Source organism: Zosterops lateralis (genome assembly GCF_965231275.1).
Source record: "Zosterops lateralis genome assembly, chromosome: 1".
Lineage (NCBI taxonomy): Eukaryota > Metazoa > Chordata > Aves > Passeriformes > Zosteropidae > Zosterops > Zosterops lateralis.
Window position 1 is genome coordinate 104473622 of NC_139762.1, and position 24444 is coordinate 104498065.

Sequence of the window (24444 nt, forward strand, 5' to 3'; positions counted from 1 at the left end):
GAAGAGGGATGAACAGCTGGAGAAGAAGCCGAGGCTTAAGTCAACCTTGAGACAATTTTTTGCAAAGTTGAACCTCTAAGTCCTGGGGTTGGCTCACACCACGCAGACACATGTCCAAGGAAAGACTAACAGGACTAAACATATAGAGCTCTCTCCAAGACAGCCATGCATTGCAATAAGAGTGGGAATTAATTATTTGGATCATCAGTATGAACAACAGTAACGGAGCAGAATTGAAGGAAAGACACAAGGAGGCAGAGCATGATGAAATAATTGGAAACCCCAGGTTTCATCAGACACTACAGCAGAAATTAAGGACTCATAAATTGAACTTTAACTAGCATTTTCACATAATTTTCAGTCTCTACAATTTAGCATTTTACAATTACAATTTCAGTTATGACTGAACAATTATGGATGTTCAACTACATTTAAAGCACACACAGGAGGAAACAGCCATGTAACAGTCATCAGACTCTCAATACCTGTTTAATGTGGAATCCCAAAAGTTAATGCTCTTCCAGACAATTATCAAAGCCGCAGAATTCTTTCATGCAAATGCAGAACAACTTGTACCCAACCTATTCTTAAACTACATCAAAAGTGTGTAAATTAGGTGTTTTGTAGATTACCATAAATACAAATCTGAAATTCAACTAGTAAGGAAAACATTTCCGATATGATTATCATGCCTAAAACACCAGAAAAACCTGCCAAGCAAGTCAAAGTGGCATGATTCTTCAAATACAATATGAAAAACAAGATTTTTCTTAGCCTTGGCTATTTGGGTTAGATTGTACAACAATTTTCTTAGCAAAAATGCAGTACTAGATAAAACCAGAGCTTAGCAGGAAACAAAAATGAGAAAGATCATAAAGAGAAGCTTACAAACTCTTAATACACATATGAGAGAACATATGAAAATGTTTTAAAATTTTAAATTTAAAAACTAGCATAGTCTATCTGGATTCTTCTTCACCCACCTACACTTCACTATTTGTCTATCAAATATATTAAGAATCCATGTACACGCCCACAATTTGATCTCACAATTCTTCTACAAAGTAAGGAAGCATAATCCAGTTTTACAGATATCTGAGTTGCAGAGAAATGGTGCAAAATACTGAAAGTTGCAAAGGTTATATGTGGGGAAGTTAGGATGTCAACCAAAATCCAGTTTTAGCAATCTCAATACTCACAGAGTAGGGAAACAAAATTCATTTTAATTTAATAATTTAACAATGCTCCAAGCACTTCAATTTCTTTAGTATATAACTATCTATTTGTCCTGCTTTTGAAATTGCAAGGTGCCTCTGAATTGCACTTTTTATCCTCAAGGGCAGAGTTTAGAAACAATTTTGTTTTAAAAGCAAACCCGAGTGCACACTTTTTACTAAATATATGAATATTTGCTTTTTCAATTACAATTTCAACAGCAGAGGCATTAAGAAATACACCAGCCTTTATGATGAAGTCAGAATGTCAGGGATAATGGTGGCACTGCATCTCATACTTTATTTTATGTCTTAAAAATGTTTTCTCACTTAGTTCTGAACTATTTAAAGACCACTTTTAATGACTGGTTTTGATACAATACTTTATAGTGCAACCCTGCTTTATTTAAGTGTTGTGCATACCACCAGGAACTACCCAGGATTACACCTTTATTAGAGATAAAAACAATAATCACCTCTTTCCTCCTGAAGCCTGTCAAATGGAAAATTATGGGGCTTAGTAACCAGTTACACAGAGGAAACAATTTCTTTGAATCTGCGCCAATCACTAATAGGTGCTACTCCATGAGAAGTCAGCATATTTTAATTACTTTTCCTGGGTGAAGTTTAACACTGAGTAAACAAAAGGCTGTGTAGTCCTGCGAGTTTCACTGGAGAATCACCAGCCCAACACCACTTGTAGGCCACGGCAAGAGAAGCTTAGCTTCAAGAGACTTAAAAAAGGGTCTGCAGAAACAGCCTCACCTCACACCAGGTGATGATCTGAACCTCTCAAATACCTCTTTTGTTAGAAGGAACATGAATTATTTTTTTTTTTGCCCCAAATCTGGGGAGTGCAAATAGTAGAAGTAGCAGGTATGCCTGTGCATGGGCAGTTGTGCATGACTCTTTCATGGTCACTCCACCTCTTGCACCTACTTATCCTGTCCATCCGTGGCCTTTTGTCCAGATATGATGCTTAGATCACTAGAAATGGCACCTGTTTATATTACTAGAAGAATTGCCATGAGATTTCAAACCCGTACATATGCTACCTGTGCAAAGAGCCTCTCACCTTAAACAAAAGCAGGCTACTTTGCTTTAAGCATAATTTTATGCATACAGGGGAACAGGTTTAGATTTCTCACCTTATTTCTAAACACTTGTTTGTGCCCAGGGCAAATTTCAACAGGTTGCAAGTTTCTTGTTCCACCGAGAAACAAAATACTGGTTAGCTTTTCCTTCATAAACATATATCTGTCAGATACAACTCTTCAGTTGTGGATTAGAAGGCTCATGTTTCCTCAACAAAAGAGACATTTTCTCTGATAAGGAGTATCTCCTTCTTTGGATATAAATGATATGTAGTCTTCTGCTCTGCACGTGCATAGGGTGGAGTGAGCTGGGTAGTGCATAAAGAAAACCACAGTGAGAACAGGAGAGGCAAAGAAAGGAGCGGCATAAATGAAAACGTGCTACGGGGACAAGAGTAATAGTTTTCCAAGGTTTTTAGCGCCATTACAATTTTCTTTTCTCTAAAATTTTGATCAATTCTTAAGAACATAGAAGCAAAGCGTAACAAGAACCATTGAAATGGCTGATTGATGTGAATTGTTTCTACAGTCCTTCAAAATTATTCAGGATCCTTGTGGAACTGAAGAACAATTAAGTGTCAGAGGTTTGCCAGTTTCTTTCCAGCTATGTTCTATTACTTGTTCTAATAAACATATTGTTCCTTCACACACTCTCTAGGATATGGACAATATGGAAGGCAACATAAAGTTTAAAAATATTGCAATATTGAGCAATCTTTCTCTTCAAAGCACCCTGATCACATGTAAAAATGAATAAGTATATGTTCTTTTGCTTCTATGTGCAAATTAATTGAAAACTTTTTTATTTGCAGTTTCAGACCAGATAAATTAATGCTGTTTTTACAATTACTTCAGGTGAAAAATTCATTTATGTTACTGTGTGGTCCCAATCACCTGAATATTCCTGCTTAGAAATAAGAGCCATCACAGAGTGGGTTCCCAGGTTGTCACTGAACTGCTAAAGGCTGTGAGCAGAGAGCTGACTGGTGTTACAACTCCGTAGCAGTGGGACAGAGTAAACGAGCTCTCCAGACATGGAAACACACACACTGGTATCAAACAAAGATTTAGAAGTGGATAAAGCTTCACAGATCCTTATTCTGGAGTCTGGCAAAGGAAATCATTGACTTTAACAAAGAATGTTTTTCTATCAAGGACATAGAAGGATGTGGTTTAAAATTTGTAATGTGTCTTCAGATGTTCCCCTTTTTAAGAAGAAGCAACAATGAACAAATTACTATGCATATTTTAGACTATATTCCCCTTAATAACATTTTCATTACACTGTTTACTTTTTATTTTTTATGCTGGTCACCACTGAACTGGCACAACAGCTTTTTGGGAAAATTGAAACTGTATTTTCAATGACAATGGAATAAATTGTTCAATTTCCTCTTCCTCGTCATCTAGCATCCACTCTGCAGCCAGCAATGCTGTGCCTATTCCCTCCAGCAGCTGGAGAGCTACTCAGGATGCTGGAGTAGGGGCTGAAAAAGGAATGACACCTTACAAAGAGCTGGCAAGTGTTTATTTCTGACTCAAACTACATTTCTCATATACAAGGCATGTGTAGCACTGTCACAGTCTGGCAAAGAGAAAGGAAATAGTTCCCCTGGCTGAAATGGTCTAGCTTGCTACTCCAGAGAGTAGAGAGAATGTGGAGCACTGAATAATGCTTGTCTTTAAAACCCACTAATATGCTTCCCACTAAAAGCTCAGGAAAGAGAGAACCACATCCCTTCCTAATCCACACAGGGCTCTATGAAATGTCTTGCAGGCATCACTCTTAGGAATTTTGCACAATTTTGATATAGTAAAAAATGATATAAATTTCCTTTTTGAAGTAATCCACACCACTATGATTCTACAAAAGACTCTTTTTTCCATAGTTATAAATTATTGCCAGTGCCCCTATCACTGCCATCAGTACTACACTATATTGTATTTCTATTAACAGTAGTAGTGCATAATTATTGCTCTCTTTATTAATTTGATGAGATTCTTATGGCTCAGACTCTTCAGATCTGGCCCCAGAGAAGAATTTTCTGACAATGAGGAAATGATACACCATTCTTGGGGTTTGCTAGCAAAACCAGTGAGGAAACCTAATACAAAATTTACCCAGATTGAATCCCATAGCTGCCTCTGAAACAGAGCATATTCTATGTACTGAGTCTGCATCCGGGATAAGATGGCAAAGTGATGATACTCATTACATCATAGTTAGTCAGCTACGACACAACTGCTGTTACATCTGCTTTGGACTGGGGTAAGCATGGGACTGGCCCTGGGTGACTTGACCTGGGTCAACTTCATGCAGACCCAGTTTCAGTGCATGGTATCTGCTAAACTGTAGAGAAAAACAAAAACCAGCTGTTTGCTTGTTCTCCAGCTGCTAGTTATGGTCCTTCAAAACACGTTTTTGCTTTTCTTTTGAAAAAGGGCCTGGCAACAAGAGAGAAATACAATAGTCAGAAGGGCAGGATTTAAGGAGATAACCTATGTTTAATTCTGAAAGTCATGCATAATTTATATACTCATAGATTTCCACTCATCTTAGAAGGTATGAAATAAAATACTGTACATTTCCCCCATAAAGAAAGCAAGTTCAAATAGTCGTGTGATTTTTGCCATTAAATGTTTGGAAAAACCGAAAATTTTCCTCTGATTTTTTTTTTCTGTTTGTTTTCCTCAATAAATGAACAAAAAGGAATGTCTGACAAACTTGCAGGTCTCTGTTTTGCTGAGTTCTCTTTTGCATATTGCATAACACCTCCATGTAGATCCAGAAATAGTTTGATTAGAGGTAACAGTTTTTACTAATTTATAGATTTAAAGGCCTGTGGATTAGCTCCTGAGATAAAGAGTAAGTGATGTCCTTTTCCTAATACAGAATAAAAATGTTCCTTCATCTCGTTCTCCTTTCATCTTCCTCTCCTTTTCCCTACACCTTTTGAATTTCATAACCCTACAGAGGTCTTAACTATTTTGTTATGGGGGTTTTTTTGTCAGTCTTGAAGTTTTCTTGCTCTGTAGCTAGTGGGAAGAGGTTGTAGGCACAGGAAAGGCTGGATGACCACCGATTAGAATTCAGACAACTTTGATCTGCTCTTGAAAGGGTGGATTTCAAAAACACACTAAAGAAGAGTTCTTACATAAAAGTAAATTTTTCCAGACACATAAAATGGGTCAAAATACAAATTTAAACTGGCTTCTTCCTTCCTATGAAGTTGACATTCCCTCATTCAACTTACAATTTGTGTTTAAAGGAAACTTCCACTATTTGGTTATCTTTACTGATAAATGGGCACACAGAGTGCTGTACTGCTGAACTCATCCTTTTTTCATGGCATAAATTAAAAGTAGCACTTTGCTTTAAAAAAACCTTAGAGATATGATTTGGTCAGCTCTCTACTATTATTTAGGACAAGCAGATTGTACACAAAGCCACTCAAGGCAGTTTTTACCTTCCTCTCACACCCTTCAACTCTGTTCTTGACATCATACAGAGTAAAGGAAGCTGTTTATAGCCCAAACTGTTGTAACAAAAGGCAGACACGGAGTATCTGGGATACAATCTGCACGTGGGGGCGGAAGAGCTCCAAGCTGAATTTTAGCAGAGGAACTACGGCAGCAGCTGATCAGATACTTCCTGTGTGCTGCTACGCAAGACACCCAATAGTAGCAAGACACGTAACTGCACAAGTGCAAGCAAGTTATCAGACACTTGCAATTAAACCCAAAAAGGGAGAAAAACCTGAGACCCAACACTCCATCCACAGCTGCAGTCTTACCGTATTGCTGCATCCACAAAACAGACGTGCAAGCTGGAGACTCAGAGAGATCCATATATGCCCTAGAGACACAAATAGATGCATTAATACATCTCATGTGGACTGCTTTTAAAGTAATTATTTGCTCCCTAGAGACTTCTGTGTTTTTACTAATAGGAAAATGAGTGGCCATACTATAAATGGGTTGCCTAAAGACCATATTGTTCTGGATTCCTAAAATAACTTGGACACCTCAATTGTAACCTTTCTTAAAAGGAAAGTAGCCTTCGATGTGAAGTTTTAATCATGAACAGATTATAAACTACTCTGGGATCTACCATGATGCAGTCATTTGAAGTGTCAGAGCACTAACTAAACAATATTCATTAAATCCCAACTGCAAGTAATGTCTGGAGAAAACTCAAGGGAAAACTAATGTCTGTTACATGATGTATGAGCTGTGTTGGCTCACTGCCATGTAGACTTCAATAATTTCATCTATAAGGATACTATATGCATTTCTGCCTAGTGGCTCCATAAACAGCCTGTTAGAAAGCTTACGGGGTTTTTTAGTTTTTCAAGCGTGCACAGAACAATTTAGATTTTTTTATGAAGAGAGAGGAGGCTGTTTTGGCTTCCTTATGTCATGCTTACTTATGTCAGCCAACACGTGTTATTGTTTTTCTTTCATTGATAGTCATTAAAATGCTTTCAATTCACAGATGTGTGCAGATAAAGTAGTTACAAATTTTGCTACAGGCCACATTTCTAGAAATCTTCTTGGGATCTTGGCACTGCCCAGAAAGTAGAAAACGAAAGATGAAGTCCCTGACTGGAGACTCCTCTTTTCATTGCCCCTATACCTTGTCCTACCCTATTCACTGAAAGTAGTCACATTTTTTCAGATTTTAAAAGGGAAAGGTTGGTAAAAGTCCAAAACCCAGATACCCAATTTAGCATGGTTTTTTTTAAACACTTTTTTTGAGTGAAGTAATGATTATTAAATAATTTGCTTTATTAATTGATGTTTTATAATTTCTGATCACGATTTATCCTTTCATCACTATCTCTCTACTGACATTAATCTGTTCTCCATGGATTATAAGATGTAAGTGGGTACTTTCCAAAGGAAATTGTTCTCTAAAGGAAAATTCTGGAACATCAAAGAACACATATCTCTGATGAGGTAGATCTTCAAGGTGCAGAGAAGTCATACTCATGTCTGTAAAATGGACATATGGACTCATATGCACTGCCACGAGTCTGAACAAAAGCATCTTGTGATGGATGGAGGTGTACATCTCAAACAGAAAAACATTTTCTGTAAATGGGTTGCCTGTGGAAAAATTCCCTGTTTATAGTTTTCAGCATTTGTCAGAGTATTGGACTATGTAATGGAATTTGTGGTCTGAAGAAACCTTGTGAGATATTTTAATTCCATCAGGACAACAAACAGTGTGTCTCTTGAGAAGGCCAAGATTCAAAGGAAATGTTTCAAAATTCTAAACAAGGGTGGTTTATTGAAAAGAATTTTTTTTCAATTTGTTTGAGGCAGGGATAGTTAATTTTGGTATTTGTTTTGAGTTTTTGTGGACTTCAGGTTTTGTCCTAACGTTTGATCTCCAGCTCTCATGACTGAAATGAATGAAATTGAAACCATCCTCTAAGTACAGAAAATCTCCCTAGCATCTGTCAGGTTAGACCAGATATCTACAATTTTTCACCTAAAAATAGAAAGCAGAGCACTGAAATATTCACTGTGGTGTAGGCATATGGCCAAAAAGCAAGGAGCTGCGTTGAATAAAAATACTGCAAGTAGAAGTGTGCACTTTAAGCCACTGGCACACAAAGCTGTTCTGGTTGGGCATTTAAACACCATGACTGCACAAGCCAATTAACTATCAATCATCCTGAAACCTCAGCAGCATCCTTCCATCATTGAATGAGGTGGAGAGTGAATTTATTGGTGGCCCTGTCCACTAAGTATCTTCTCCAAGGTGATAATGTCTTCAGAATTTCTATCACCACGCACAAGAGATTTCAGAGTTAGACCCTCATTCGGAAATGGGAAGGCAGATAGTGGAACACAAGTTTGAAATAAATGCAGGTGAAAGAGAAACACTCAAAGAGAGTTTCAGCTGTTTTTAGCAAGTCTATTTATACCTCACCATATCCTTTGAAAACATAAAATTCTAGTCCTAATTTATTAATGGAATGTGCCAGCACCAAGTTATTTTTAAATTTAGAATATAAATGGCCTTCATGAACTAGAGCAAGCAGGCAGCATCTGACATGAGTCTCAGAGCTAGTGTGAAATTTACTTTTAAATTGCTGCTGTCTTTCCAAAAATTATGCACCGTGAGCATGTGTCTTCACTCGTGTTAGCTTTTTCTTTAATTAGAAAGCAGAACCGCAGGAAGTGGCACATAGAAAGGATCTTGCCCTTTCTTGGATGTAAATAACCCTCTCAGCTTATTTCAACTGTTTCTTCCCAGTTAAATTCAAGTTGTCAGAGGAATGTGATCCTGAAAATAAAATCAGAAATTTCAAGCTATTTGTAAACATAAGAGGCAAAGGTTACTTGTATTTTAATTTTATTTCCCAACCTTTTTCTTCTTCTGTGGCAAACAGAAAGTGAGGACTGAAGACAACTGAAACAAATAAATTAGAGAGGGTTTTTAGCTCCTGGGGACTCTTATTCCCAATATTAAGTTGCAAGGAAAAAGGTATCCGTCTGTAGAACTGTTCTTCAGAAGAACCTCAGTCTTCAGCCAGCTCAAAGTATCTGCCCTTTCAGTTACACACTGTTGACTTTTTCCAATGTCTGTCCTCATCACAACTTTATAAGCCCATTAGAGGCATGCATTTGAGTGTTTTAGGGAATGACTAGACACAGCAAATGATTTCCTATAAATAATTTATTCAATGACTTCAAAATTCTCAGTGTTCCTGTAAGGACTGCCTGTCACGGAGCAATGCTGGTAAGAAACAGCAGCTTTCTTCCCTGGTTTCACCACCTGACCAAGGGGCTCTTCTACAACCCACAGAAAAGCTGCTGAAATTTCTCCTAGGTTTTGTCCCTCTGCCATCTGAGTTAGAGGGAATTTTTCTAATAATTTTAGCAGAAACTGAACAAGTCCCAAAACCTTCCTGATCTTCTTCACCTTCTGAGAACAAAATCTAAAACTGAATTGCTTTGCAACAAAATGTCCTTGAGCATGAGTCAACTTTGTGAAAAATATGTGGCAGCCAAGAGTCTGATCTCACAAGCTCCTCAAGAAAGCAATGTTATTATAAAGAATAAAGTTTTACAAGACTAAAGCATTGAAGGGTTTGTAAAGGTTCAGTAAATTCTTTTCATATTGAGCTTTGCTCTGTGTTCATATTTCCAGAATCTAGTACACATAAAAGTGGTTTTAGAGTTGTTTTAGAGTAGGTGAAAAGATTTCTATCCATTTTCATTAGTCTTGGGTCAAGAGAAGGATGAACTTTAAATACTTGTTCATGTGAAAAATCAAAGGTCCTCCAAGAGGACAAGAGCAAATGGCCTCAAGTTGCACCATAGAAGGTTTAAATCATGTATTAGGAAATATTTTTACATGGAGAGGGTTGTAACTAATTGGAATGGACTTCCATCCCTGGAAGTGCTCAAAATAAGTGTGGATATGGCAGTTGATGATATGGTTTAATGGTGGACATGGTGGTGGTGTTAGATTAAAGGTTGCACTTGAAGGTCTTAAAGGTCTTTTCCAACCTTAAGGATTCCATGGTTCTAAGAGAAATTTTGAAGTTTCTTAATAGGGAAGAAGTTTGATACATGCTGATGTTTTGATAAATTAAACATGCATTTGAAACATTAATGCATATGGGCATACTTACTGAGAAGGTTCTTCATATATTGAACACATTGTGTTCCCATTCTGTAACTTCTAAAACAAAAAATTCCTACTCTGTTAGCACTCCTGTGTCTGTCAATCAAGATTCTGCAGGGTCCTTGAGTTATTTTTGAGGAAAAATTTCAGATAAGTCTGTCTCCTTACCCTTGTCAAATTTAAAAATAAGTTGAATTATTAATTAAGATTAAATGTAGTAGCTGCATATGAATATGCTGGCAATTCATCTATCGCTTTTAGCATTGACAATGTTTAAATTATCTCACCTTGGTGCCTGATAAACAATCAATGGACTTTATTTAATAGCTTCATCTCCAGTGCTAATTGTATTCATTTAAATTAAATTATTCTGATTGTTATTCCATGTATTTATTTGGTGATATGAGACCTCTGAATAGATATTATTGATTTGGGGCAACCAGGCATCATTCATCACAGCTGCAAAGACAGGAATTAAATTTAAATAGTGGGCTATTATTTTCTGAATGTCTTTATGGACAAATAGGGTAGTGGAAGCAGGATAATCAGGAACTCACACTAATTTGTCTTCTTGATTTATAGGTATATGATTCTTGAAAAGAAAATGAGGTCTACAAAGTAATCAAGAGAAGCTGGCAATAGGTAAAACCTTGTGACTCTTTTAGCAGAATGGACAAACAATTCATGTGCTACCAGTTTTTAAAAGGTGTTTAGACAGCTAAAAGAACTACTTTGCCTCCTGATGAGACTTACAGCAGTGCCTACAATGATTTTTGGACTGTTAGATAGAAGCAGAGTAATAAGAAAGAAAGAAAGAAAGAAAGAAAGAAAGAAAGAAAGAAAGAAAGAAAGAAAGAAAGAAAGAAAGAAAGAAAGAAAGAAAGAAAGAAAGAAATCTTTCATTGCCCCAAATCCTAACTACCACACTAAAAAGAACAATACCAAAAAAAAAGAAAAAGAATCAAAGGTTGTGACAAAGATAACTCTTGTGCAATGTTCCTAAAGTGGTGGAGGTATAGAAAAAACAACAGTTTTATAGAACATCTGAAGTTACAAGTAAGCTGAAAAAATCAATGAACTCATAAATCACTTTAGGCTGGATTCTAACTAACAGTTCTCATTTTCTGGATGTTCCCAAGGTAGTCGACATACGAGTGCAACCTCATTTTGATCCCAGATGGCTAGAGAAAAATGGGATAACAGTGAGATTTAGATCTCACCCCTCCAAGGAGGATGCCTGTTACAATCATGAATTGTGGTTCATGCCAAATATATGCCTACACAGGCATTCACACATTTCAGTGTCCTGTGTGCTTCTGAGCAGAGAAGCCACTGATAGAGATGCAAAGGTACTTTCTATGCAGTGACACAAGGTGTTTCAATGAATGTGTGATGGGCCCTGGGAGGTGAGTCTGAAGCCCAACAAAGCCATGCATAAGGAGTTGCTGGGATCTGCCCCACAATGCCAAGGCAAGAGAGTTCTCAGTGCAACTAGAGGCAAAATTCATATTAAGCAGAGAAATATAACTTTGAAACAGAACAGTGATCTCTGGGAACATCTTGGGTAGGTGACAGCTGATAAGAGTTTTGAGAAGATAAATTTCAGACTGAGATTCTTTCATGTATTTGCCATCATGCAGATCATCAAGGCTTTGTTTATATCTCTGTAAATCCACCGTCAAGGCCAGGCTCATGCACCCTGGAGACAGCGAGCCTCCAACAACAGCTCAGGCATAACTATGGTTTTGCATGGCTGTGCAAGCATGGATTTACACAGTCAGACAATACAGAGGGTTAACTGAGGTGGTCCAGTGCATCTCGGGACCCCTGCCCGTGTTGCCTGGCCAGCCCTGGCACCAGAGCCACAGTGAAAGGTTCGGTTCTGTGTGCTGAGATATGTCCCTGATCCTGTGAGTTCTTGCCTTCAGCAGAAGTGTGAGCAAGGGTGAAGAATAAGGGAGGACTCTTGTGAGAACTTCAGCAGGGGTTTATTAAGCCCAAGCGGACATGTACACACCCAGGGAGAGAGCCCACAAAAGCGAGTTTTGTCTCTGTTCACACCTTAAGTATGGGGGTGGGAAAAGGGGAAAAGGACAGTTCAGAACCAATCCAACGAGTGAGGGGAGTGACTCAGAACACAAATGACAGTCAATAGAACAAATCAATAAATCCAGGAGAGGGGAGAACTGGGACCCTGCCAGTCACTCGACGTCCTCACTAGAATTTTCCAGACTTCAGGGCGAGGCTGTAAAGTGATGGACAACATCCATAATTGTGATTGACAGTTGACAATCACTTGGAGGAAACCAAGGAGGGTTTAACATGGGGTATGTGACAAACCATTGTAAAACAAAGAACAGATGCATACAGAAACTGGTAAAACCCAAAAGCACACCACAACAGTTTATCTAGGCTGGTTGTTCATGGTTAGTGTGCAAGTTGCCTATAAAGAGAGTACATGGTAGAAAAGCAGGAGGAGGGCAGAACATGCTGTGTGCTCACAGACACATACTACATCTTTTACAGCTTCATGAAAATCAAACTTTTGCAAAGTTGAGGCAAATGAAAAATCAGCTAAAACCTTCATTGTCAGTGCAAACCCTCATGCACTTTCTATATTTACAGTAATTAATCTCACATGAATTATCTTTGATTGGTTTTAATTGCACGGTTAGACTGTCAACCAAAACACAAATATCTTATGAAATTCACTTGAGGTTTTAAAATTGAATTGATAAGGAATTTGACATTAATCTACATCTTTTCTCAGAAAAAAATGAAGATATTCTCAGTGGTAAAAAAAAAAAAAGCCTATTAATTAGGATCATTTTACTAGAAACCAGATGCCAAAATGTAAGTCTTAGTATCATCAACCAAAAAGCAGAGCTACTGGTACACCACTGCAACTCTAAATTAGTCCAAGAATGAAAAGATATAATTTCATTTCTGTCTTCAATTTAAATATAGCATATTTCCATTCTCAGATGCCTTTCAAACTTATTCTAAAAAAGAAAAAAGGGTTTCTAATCTGGTTTTCCTAACTCCAAATATTTTGATTTTTAGCTATAAAAATGCTTGAGTAAGATCAGTAAATGTTTATACAGAATCTGAAGGAGTACAAACAGAAGGCACAGTCCAGTTATTCTTTTGAAGGCAAAATTTTTGTTCTTTATTTTTGCATCTTGAGGCACAGGAAAACCTTCTGTAGAATAAAGTAACTATTATACAGTGGCTACTCACCGCATAAAACTTGCTCTGTCTGATGCTTCCCCTTGATGCTGATGTCATCTTTTGGCACCAAATCACAAGAATCAAGATCAGCTCAGTCTTGAGAGTAAGCAAGGATGTCAGGAAAAGTGCTACACACCATTTGAGTAGGAGAGAATGGGAACAGTGGTTGAAAAGGAACTGAAGCTTTATAGTTAGGGGTACTTATTGCAAATCAAACAGTAAAAAATATTTTCTGATCTGTCATATGAGTAGATGCAGTTCTTAACCCGTGAAGCCAATATCATTCCACTAAAACAGGGAGCAGGGAGCATGAACTCTAACAGTGATATTTAGAGCAGAAAGACAAACTCCATGGTGGTATATTGCACAGTAAGAGGTTACAGGGGCCTTTGGAGTGAGGAGTGCTGTAATGAACCTATGGAGGTCAACCCAGTTGTTACTCTCCGAATGATGGACTAAGTGGAAAGTGAGATTCCTGGGGCATGAGGGGCAAGAAAGGAGACAATTGTATGATGTAGGAACAGGAAAAGAAAACAGCTCTGATGCTCCAGAGGCAGAGATCTGCAGCCACTTATGGAACAGAAGATTCTTCTGCTGAAAGGCGGAGACAGAAGAGAAACACAGAAAGTGTACATGCATGAGAGGTGTCTGTGCTAATAGCATTGATTGTCTATATGTGACCTCATTACAGCCTCTGAACTACTCCTGCAGGGCCCGGAGGTGAACAATCCATCACAGAGCTCCTCAGTGCACAGCTGGTACTGAACTGGCAGAACTTCCACCCAAATTTCTACCCAGAAGCCTGAGCACCAACTGGAACCAGCACACATGTGCAATTGTTGCAGCCAATGTTGCAAACTTTGCTTTTGATATGGAAATTAAATACTAACCGCTCTTCTCCTGGGCTGAGAGCTCTGCCAACCATCACCTAGTGAAGACTTTTATAAATGAAAAACATATTCATTTCTGTGAGGTGAAGTTTTACCATGTGTAGAATGAGTCACTCTTTACTAGTGCAGTAATACAGATCTGCGTTCTAATCACGGATTCCCATCTGTACCATTTATTTGGGAATTTATGTTAAAATATTAAGCCATTCCAGCCACAATTTGAGTCTTGTCCTGTCCTGCCACTTTTTACCCTAATTCCCTTCCTTTCTTTTTTCCAATAAATTTGTTTCCCCCCTTTCTGTCATCCACTCAGATAACCTCTGGTTTTTTTCTTATATTTTAGTATTTTCCAGCAGCAAACACAAGACTAAGTCTGTGAATCACTGGGAAACCCAGAGGTATCTGCTTCTTTTTAGCATTTAGTGTTGCCTATCCTAAATTTACTTTTTATTAACAAATGAAATGTAGCATATAATTTCATTGCTTCAGAACATTCAGAATAGATCTGAAATAAGGAGAATCAACCAAGAAGTTCCAAGAAAAATCTGAAAAAAATACCCATAAATCAGAAAACAAAGTCCTGTTGTTTCTCTAGTGTAAACTTGGTTTGCAGATTTAAGTTCTGGTTAGTCAGAGTCTAATAGAGACATTAATTTTATTCAAATTTTAATTTAAAAAATGACTATATTACCACAAGGGTAGCATTTAAAGCTAAACTAACCTCATGCTTACTCACTAACAATATTTTATAAAAGTGAGAACAGCATTATGGCAATCAAACACAAATGTTAGTATGCACTTTAGACTACAAATAAAGTGTTATTTAGCCAAAAGTGCCATTCAGCCACTTATCTATGTACTGTTGAGTTAGATCAGACTAATCCAGAAAAAAAAAATAAAAAGAGTTCTAGAAATATCAATATTCATGTGTTTAAATGTGTTTTTATAATTTTTAGAGTTTGAGTGAGAACAAATGCAGCAGATGGATAAACAAACTCAAATGGATGGTGTTCTATAAATTATGAACCTCAGCCAGAGATAACGTCAAAATTTAGCTGACATTAAATAGCTCATTCTACCAATACCTCTGTCACTAGCTTCATGACCAGACAAGCTACCTACCTCTGTGACAAGGCAAAATAATTAAAGAGAAGCTATAAAAAAGACATTGCTGCAATCAAATCACTCCATTAGTGAGCAGTCAACATTCTAAATAGTTAGATCATGCAAGGAAAAAAGCAATCAGTCAGTTTTACAGCAAAACACATAAATATGAGCTCTCCTTTGTTGTTGTTGTTGTTTTTGTTGAGGCCATTTATTTCCACAGGCTCACCAACAGCCCCACATACCAGCTTGAACATGGCTTACATCAGTAGCTGATACTCACAGCAGTGGGTTAGCATACTTCTTAATCATCTCTATGGGGTTAAGAAAGGCTTAGGAAAGAAAAAAATTGATTATTCCCTTGCATAATTACTTGGTGTTTGATCATTACACAAAGATTTTACAATGGGACAGCTCCCTGGCAATGGGGAAGGACAGCAGCCCCTCCAGCAAGGGTTCAATCCCACAGTACTAAAACAAGGCAAGTGGAGGAGATCCAGTGAGGAGGCAGTCCCTGGTTTAGTCCCTGGCTGTCATCAAGCATGTTCTCTGTGACAAGAGCATGTCCAAGAGCAAGCAAGCAAGTCAAGTAAATAAGTCCAAGTACAGCATTATCACAATTAACTTTATGCAAAGGCTTCCTAGGCCAGTGGGGAGGGGGGGTCCTTATTTCAGACAGTGGCTTTTCATTTTGTCTTTCTGCTGATGGAGAAAAAGGGCACTCATCCATGAGGGACCATAGTCTGGGTATCTGTGCAGTCTTGGAGCTTATTAGGGAATAGGCTGGTTTTAGGTATCTCTGTAAATGGATAGGCAAAATAGAATGTACAGCTTTACCTCCCAAACCTGTGTTAATATAGTGACTAAATTATTTGTGATTCATTCTTGTTCTGTGCTGTTTGAGGAAGGATTTAAAAAAGTTGCCAATATTTGGCCTTCTTTGCAAAACTGGAATGATTATTTTTAAGTGAGAAAATACTAATGAGGCAAAATGAAAAATAAAATATCAAAAGGTAAATGAGGAATTCTGATAGCTCACTTCCTTAAAAACAAAAAGGAAAATTAATAAAAATTTACCTTATAACCAAGAAGGCCACCAGTTCTGTGAAACCACAGCAGCTGGAAAATGCATTCCCCTTTCTGTTCAAATTGTTGAACCAGTCAGAGCTCTTACTTACAGTGAGTTGAAAGATGCTACATTTGAGAATACAGCTGTTATTGTTTTCAAATTTATAGGCATACCTAGAGGCAATTGTAAACTATTTGAACCATGGCCATAAGCTACCCTGAAATGACTGGCAGCCTTTTGCAGCAGTTACTCAAAAGGAAGTTACAATCTCAATACAAGTGGATGAACAATTATGGGAATACCAGAGATGTCTGGAACTGGTTTTTGTTTGAAGTTTTTCTAGCAGATTTCATCTGAAATGTAGCACTGGAAGGGACCTCCTGAGTTACTGAGTCCAATTTCCTATTATCACTACTAACAGAGTCAGAAACACCATGAATTTGGCAATTCATGTGATGGTAAACTGCCAGTCTCCCTGGCTTGGCATTCAGAGGGAAAAGCATAAGCAGGTAGCCGGTGGTGGCTGAATTTAATGAAAATTGCTACTGAAATGTAACAGTTTCTTGGACTGGCAGGGAACTGGATTTTGCAGGGTTCAGCACCAGGATAAGGGTGGGAGAGCCCTCCCACCAGGGGAAGGCTGAGAGTGCCCATGGTCTTGGGAGTTAGAAGGTAAGAAGAACCTAAAGAGCTCCAGAACAGAGTGATAAGAAGTACATATGCATAAATTATTTGTGCTCCTCCTTAAAACAAATGAATCGATGAAAAGAGCTCCTGCAAAGCCTCAGCTGTGTAGATTCCAAATCTTGAGGGCAGTTTCTGTCAATACTCAGGTCCCCTGAGCCAGCATCACAAACTTCAACACTGAATTTCAGTCTCATACAGCTCAGAGCAAGGCTAGGTTTAGCTGGACCTTGAATGAAGGACACAGTATATTCTTTGGGTAAAATTCCAGTAGAACAACTTAGAGGATGGTAACCCATCCATGCAAATTTAAATCAATATCTAGAAGTCTATAGCAAGAGGTAGTTCCTTGTGAGGTGTCGGACCTTAAGGACTTGTTTCAGAGCTGTGGGGCAATGAAAATTCTCTCATCCTCAAGAAGGGTTCCCGCAAAAGCAGTTGTGTTTCTTGAGGTTCTCCAACTGCCAGGAAATGGGAGGGAGAGACTGTCATGTGTGTGGCCCTGAGAAGTCCAGCTGGTGAGCCCATCAAAACTGAATAAACACTGCATTTTCCTGGCAGCAATATGCTTGAAAAGCTTCCAAACATGGTGGTAAGGCAAGTTTCCTTTTTGAGGATGGACACGATCTTATCACGCTGCCCCTCAGGGCGTAAAGAGACTATCCTCTAAGAAACATCCCCTGACTCCATCCCTCAGTACAGGCTGGATCCACATCCCAGCCTTGCTGCTCAGAGCCACGGAGGTGGTGTGAGAAAACAGGAAGTTAATGAAACTGGATGAATGGCCATCTAGAATGACTTTCTCCTTTGGGCACAGCGCACCAGGAGCAGACTAACTAATCACTGGGAGCAGAGCTGAAGGCCAGCAGGCACCCAGGCAGGAGGTTGAGTCTCATTCTTGTATCCTGTCTACAATAAAAATTTTTTAAAAATGTTGTCACACATTATGAAACTCTTAAAAAATGAAAAAATTGTGATCTTCATTTGACACTGTCTGTCACTTCCCCCTCTGAACTGTCAGAGGAATCAAAATCTGATCTCCACAGTAAGTCAAAAGGCCATCCCAAGGTAACTGACAGATTTTATTTGATTAAAGGTAGAGTCTTCTCAGTTGCGTTTTAATTAGCATTTCATTTTCTTCCAACAAAAGAAGAGAAAGTCTTATGCGTCCTGGAATGCAGAAGGTGTTTATAACCCCTTGAGAGCCTCACTGATTAGTCTGCTTTCTTCAAGTGGTGCCATAACCCTCTGTTTTCATATGGAAATATACAGAAGCATAAACATAAATGGATATATGCCTTATGAACTCAGAAGGAAAAAAATAACAACAAAAATTGTAGACCAAGCATTTAAGGACATTATTTTTTCTGCAGTATTGCTATGCAAAGCAGTCTTGAAATCACAGCGTAATCAGTGAAGATCATTTAGCGTAAATTGTTCTGTGACTTCACAACATGTATTTGCTAAAAATTATGGCTAAGTAATGCAAAAAAGTTACATCTTGTAAATAATGTATTGATCTGCTGATGGACAACAATCATCTAATACATCATTAGATAATGTGTCAGTCAACCACATAATTGGTATTCTAATGAATACGATAGTTCATATATAATTTACTCAAAGAAATATGCTTTATTTCCCAGATTTAAATAAATGATTCATCTAGATGTATTTGTTAGCTAATACAAATATCTTCTTAAGGTCCAAGTGAAAAAGGTCTTCCCACTGCACTTGAACATAGGCTCTTTAGAGAGTTTAGAGCATTATCTGCCAATGCCTTTTTACTGGAAAAATGACCACAGATTACAAATATACCTACATGCTTATGTATTTCCATAAATTCAAGTGTAAACCATCAGCTTGGGGTTTTTTCCCATCAAAAAGTCTCTAAAGAGTCAGCTCCATAACAAACTCCAATGTCTGTGGATAAGTGTCCTAATTTGAGTTGTTGCAAATCTTTATTTGAGCTCATTAATATATTTGCACATGCTTTCTCTATAAAATATTATCTCCACTTTTTGGCAAATGTATCCAATGTGAATGAAGACCAGAGCAGAATATATGGTTCTGTAAAACTTAACAGCTCAACTGAGCAAGGTGGAATTGAGTCTGGCAAGAAGTACCAAGGACAACAAAAAGGGTTTTAAAAAGTACATCAGTAGTAAAAGGAAGATTAGAAAAAAAGTGGGGATGCTGCTGAATCAGATGGATGGCCCAGTACTGGAAGATACAGAGAATATGGAATTACTAAAACTCTTCTTTGCCTCAGTCTTTACTGCTGAGGATGGTCTCCAGGAATCGCAGACTTTAGACTTTGAAACCTTTTTCTTATGAGAAGAGATTGCAGGAGCTGGGACTGTTTAGTCTGGAGAAGAGAAAACTGAGAGGGGATGCCATTAATGCATATAAATCTCTCAAAGGTGGGTGCCAAGAGGATGGTGCCGGACTCTTTACAGTGGTGTTCACTGACAGGACAAGGAATAATGGCCATAAAAAATCCCGCAAGAAATTCCTTGTCAACATGAGGAAGAACTTCTGAACATTGAGGGTGGAAGAGCAGTGGAACAGATGCCCAGGGGGGTCATGGAGTGCCCCTCTCTGGAGATGTCTAAAATCCACCAGAACATATTTCTGTGTCACCTGCTTTAGATGATCCTGCCTTGGCAGGGGAGTTGGACTGGATCATCTGCAGAGGTCCCTTTCAAACCTAACAATTCTGTGATTCTGTGACATGGCAGTGACAGCTGGAAGATCTGACAGGACATGAGGAAGTGAAAGATCTTCTCAAGCCAAGGCCTCCTAAATTGTCTGGAAGGAGTGTCTGACTTGGCTAACTACAGGTTTGCAGGTGTAAGTGGTAGGACCAGGTCCAGTGCCCATGCATTTTTGTTACCTTCTCTTGCAGCTGCTCTTTTGCTTCTCCAGAGCTTTCTCAGGAGACCCCAGACATTTAAATGCAGGGGACTCTTTCTGTTCTGTGGAGTCATGGGCTGCTTCAGGACCACTCCTGAGCTTAGTGCAGAGGTGTGTGGAGCCTTCTACTTCTTTGTCTAAAGATGAGCTTGCTGTGAAGTACACAAATCTCATCAGCCCTTCCCTACCAAACCTCCAAACCTTGAAACAATGGAGGTCATTTGTGGACCATTACTTTATATGCTAAGAAGCTTCAGCATGTAACAAAGAAGTTATTACACACATTTCCTACAAAAAAAAAAAAAAAATCACCCAAGAGTTCCTAAAAGTGTGATATTTTACTTGTAAAATAATAGTGCTGATGAAATATTATCACAATATTTTGTGCTATCTTTTTAAAACTGATTGAGCTCAAATGGGCTCAAACTTGTTCCTGCTGGAAGTGATATGAAGCTAGAAAGGTGAATTCATCCCTATAATTGCTTATATGTATAATGCAAAATCCATTCACATGATAGTTTCACACAAAATGTTATAATAAGGAGAATTAGGGATTCATAGTCAGAGTTCTGGAAATCAGCATTATCTTTAACTTCAAAACAACACACTTAAAATTGAATCTGCTCTGTTCAATCTAATTTCTCATTTCCTTCATACCTGAGTGGATGCTCGTGGAAATAGTAAAAGTCACTTGACCATAGGTGTATTCCTTTGGAAAAATCTACTGCTGCTTCACACCATAAGGGATAAAATTTTAAAAACTTTAATTAAATTAAATCATTTATTCTTCTCAGAATGTCTAAACCATTTTCAATAGCACTGTAAGAATTCGAACTGTAGCTATTATCAACCATGGAAAATTTTGTGTGAAATGATAATGTGTGGCAAGGTTATTAGTAAGTGAAATAAACTATAAATAGGTTCATAGAAAAGCACATTAAAAAAACACTTTTAGAAGTGAAATTTCACACTTTTTGCTACACTTTGTCTAAGACAAAACACGTGCTACAATCCCAAAGCAGTGGTCATTGCAAATTGATTCACATTTTAACTACAACAAGTCACTGGGTACCCATTAACTCCTTTTATTTTAATTTAGCAGTAAAAGCTTTCATCATAGCCATTAAACAAGAGATAAACCTTTGGCATAAAAGTAAGAGAGAAAGCATACATAGAAATAAAATAAAAATTTAATTTACAGCATGGGAACTGGCAAATATATTATTATCAGAACCCAAAACCTTAGTTCTAAATAATTGAATTGGATAAATACAAATGAGAAATATATCAAAAAACCATATAAAAATCCAGAGGGAATTCATTTTAGAGCTCTGCAGATGGAGGCAAACCCATGTTTAAATATATATATTTTTCCAGGAAATAAACCAATGTTGCTTTCACATCTCTTTGTATATATTTGTAGCAATTAAAATTTCTCACAATTTCTTGTAATAATTGATTGACAAAAAGGGCAGATAAATGTAAATGTTTTCAGGCACAATAACCTGTTCTTTTCCTCAGTTTGAGAATACTTTTTCTTGTATTTCTCAAATCTTAGCTTTAAAAAAAATCGGATTTCGGAGAAAACCTGGCCATCCCCTTCCATTCAGTGTTTTCAGTGTCCACATAGAAGAATCATGATTTTGTTACCCTAGGTAATGTGGGGAGAGGAGGGGGAAGGAAAAATAATTAAGCATTCAATCTACATTGGAATGGGAAAAAAAAAAAATTCCCTCTGAAGCTTAGGCCAGAGCAATTTGGGGTTTGTTGTCTTAATGTCATTCCTCTCCTGGATGCTGTCTACAGTTTTAACAGGAACAAGGTTTGGATAGCAGGGCTTGGTAGCAGTGTTGAGTGCTACATCTGATTTGCTTTTTGCATGGTTTCTGCCTGACCCTGGGAGATGGAAGAGAGACGTGCCAAGAGAGACGTGGCCGTGTCTAAACAGCTCTCACATATCCAGCCCAAACACCATCCTGTGGGAAGTGGGGTACCAAGGCCCCCCAGAGGCTTCACACCATCCCTGAGCCTGCAAGGTTCTCCAAAGTCTGGGGATGCCAGTGCTTTCTCAGGCTCCAGCATGCACCCAAACATCAACATGTACCCAAACACCAGATGATAGAGTCAAATTCTGTTTCTATCTTTCTCACAGAAATGTGAGTCTTAGCAAACCAGAAGTCAGCCTCAGTATGGCTCTTAATTCTTATTTCTGTGTCCACACAGTGCTGTGTAGCATACAGGGCTCCTGATCTGTGATCCTGGCTCTTCGGACAGTATTTTTATTTTGTTCATAAAAATAGTACCCGTAAAGAAGACATAGTGAGCTCTGCTCATTTTGCCAGTTTAAGCTCTGCCCATCAATCAGGACATACTTATTGTGAGATTCTGATACGACAGAATTGCTAAGAAATACATCCTTCCATCACATCCCTCCTTGAATTTCAGCTTAAAATGTAAATATGTAGACAACATACATTCTAGGTCTGTAGAGACTCCATTTTAAAAAGTATCAAATCCAATTCCTGTAGCAAGAAGTCCATTTGCATGCAAGTGGGCTGAGCTGTCCTTCAGAGGGGTCTGAAGGCTATTTTCCAAGGAATCGGGGATTTGTGGTGATCCTGCTGTGAAGTTCCCCATTTTGTTTCCTCTGCTGTTGTTGACAAAGTAACCAGGACTCTGTGAAGCACTGAGGCCCACCTGCACACAACAGCTTGCAAAACTGGGGCCTGGGCACAAACAATAGCAGTTCTTTTGGCAAGCCTGAAAGACCTTCTTGTTGGCAGATTGAGGAAGCCCACGCTTCTCCTACTGCACTGCCGTTGATCAGTATCAGAGAAGAGCATTAATAAAACATGCAATACCATTGTTTTTTCCAAATTGAGGTCTCAGGTCTGTGATGAGCACTTCTCTTAACAAAACCTTACATAAATATTATACAACCACACTTCAAAACTGCTGTGTTGAGAAATTTGAATGATTATGAATACTTCTTCAAAATATTGCCCAGACTTGCCCCCATCTAGGCAGGAAAGACTGATCACAGTCATAGTGCTACATGCTGTATCAGTTAATTTGTCTTTTTATCTGCTTTTGGCTCATACCTCACCTACAACTTTGTGAAAAATGACAGAATGTGAACATCTTGCCATTAATGGGCCATGTGACAGACACCGAGCACAGCAGGCCAGGGAGAAGCATCTGAGTCTTGTGAACTCTCCTCACTGCTAGATTTACTGATGGATGACAGAGCTCCATGGTGCTGACAAAGATGCTGCTGACCTCACTTCCAAGAATGGTACATGGTTTGCAGCTTACAGCAGTGCATCCAGGGCACAAAAGACAAGAACTAAGCATGTTTTCAGCAGGAGATGGGTTGATTTTTAAATATTGAATATGGTTCAGAAATGGTGAAATCTCCACAGAAAAATGTTGTTTTGGAAATGTTTGTGGTCGACAGGAACAGCAGATTTTCTTTTTAAAATGGGAATCCATATAATAGTAGAAAATCTCCATCTTTTTCCCCACATACTACCTGTCTCCTGCTAGAAACTGTCTAATTAACATTTTACAATATTTAATGTGGCCAGTTCATAACAAATATTTGGAAAGAGGATGCTTTTGTAAAGGGAACTCCACCAGGACAACAAAACACTTCTTACAGCATTTCTTGCTATCTTCTGTTTCATTTTTTAACATTTGGTTTTCCTCCACACAGAACACTCAACTTTTTTTCAGGTTTTAAAAAGGGAACAAAAATTAAGATAGCATGTGCTTTCCTTTTCAGACTGCATTGTTTCTGGAAGCAAATAAAAACAATCCTCTTTCTTGCCTGTGAGGAAGAATATCAGAAAAGTAGGACACACAAAATAAAAGCATCTCTGAGTCATACCTACATACACAGCAAATCCAGAAGTTCCTTACGACAACTTAGAGAAGTTGTTCATGTACAGCCCATGGTACATTTGCATCAGCATTTTAGTTCAAGCTAAGAATTGCTCAAAGATCACTGCTCTCCACACAGTGACGCAGCAACAGAGCACATGAACCAGATTCCTTTGAGGTGAAGTCCCATCCCCAGAGACACTTTCCAGAAGATCTAAATTAACCCAGCCACAAATGAGCTTTCAATCCACAAGACCGGGCTAGAACCTGCCAAAAGGAAAACCATTGAAAAGACATCATGTGGGCATCATGTAGACAAGGGGCTCTTGGCATCATCTCTTACCACAGATCCACTTCCAGCACTCCTTGTGGAATTAAACATAACCAGTGAGTGCTGACAAGGTCAGGAGAAATATTTTGGATGTGAGATGCCAGGGTCAGATCAGGTAAAACCTGGTTCCATTCTGCCCAACGGTGAGATATGGTGATGGCCAATTAAGATTTATGCTTGTTCCAGCAAAGGAACTGAGACAAGGATAAATCCTAAATCTCAAGACTGAGTGACAGAGTTTGGAACCATATCAAGAAGCAGTGCCTTTGACATTAGCTCATACAACCATAATGTTTAGGGGCAGCCAGTGAGATCTCCAAAAGCTATATGTACAAATGATGCATTTTTGTAGTAAGAGGGATCCTGAGTCAGTACTGCAGCTGG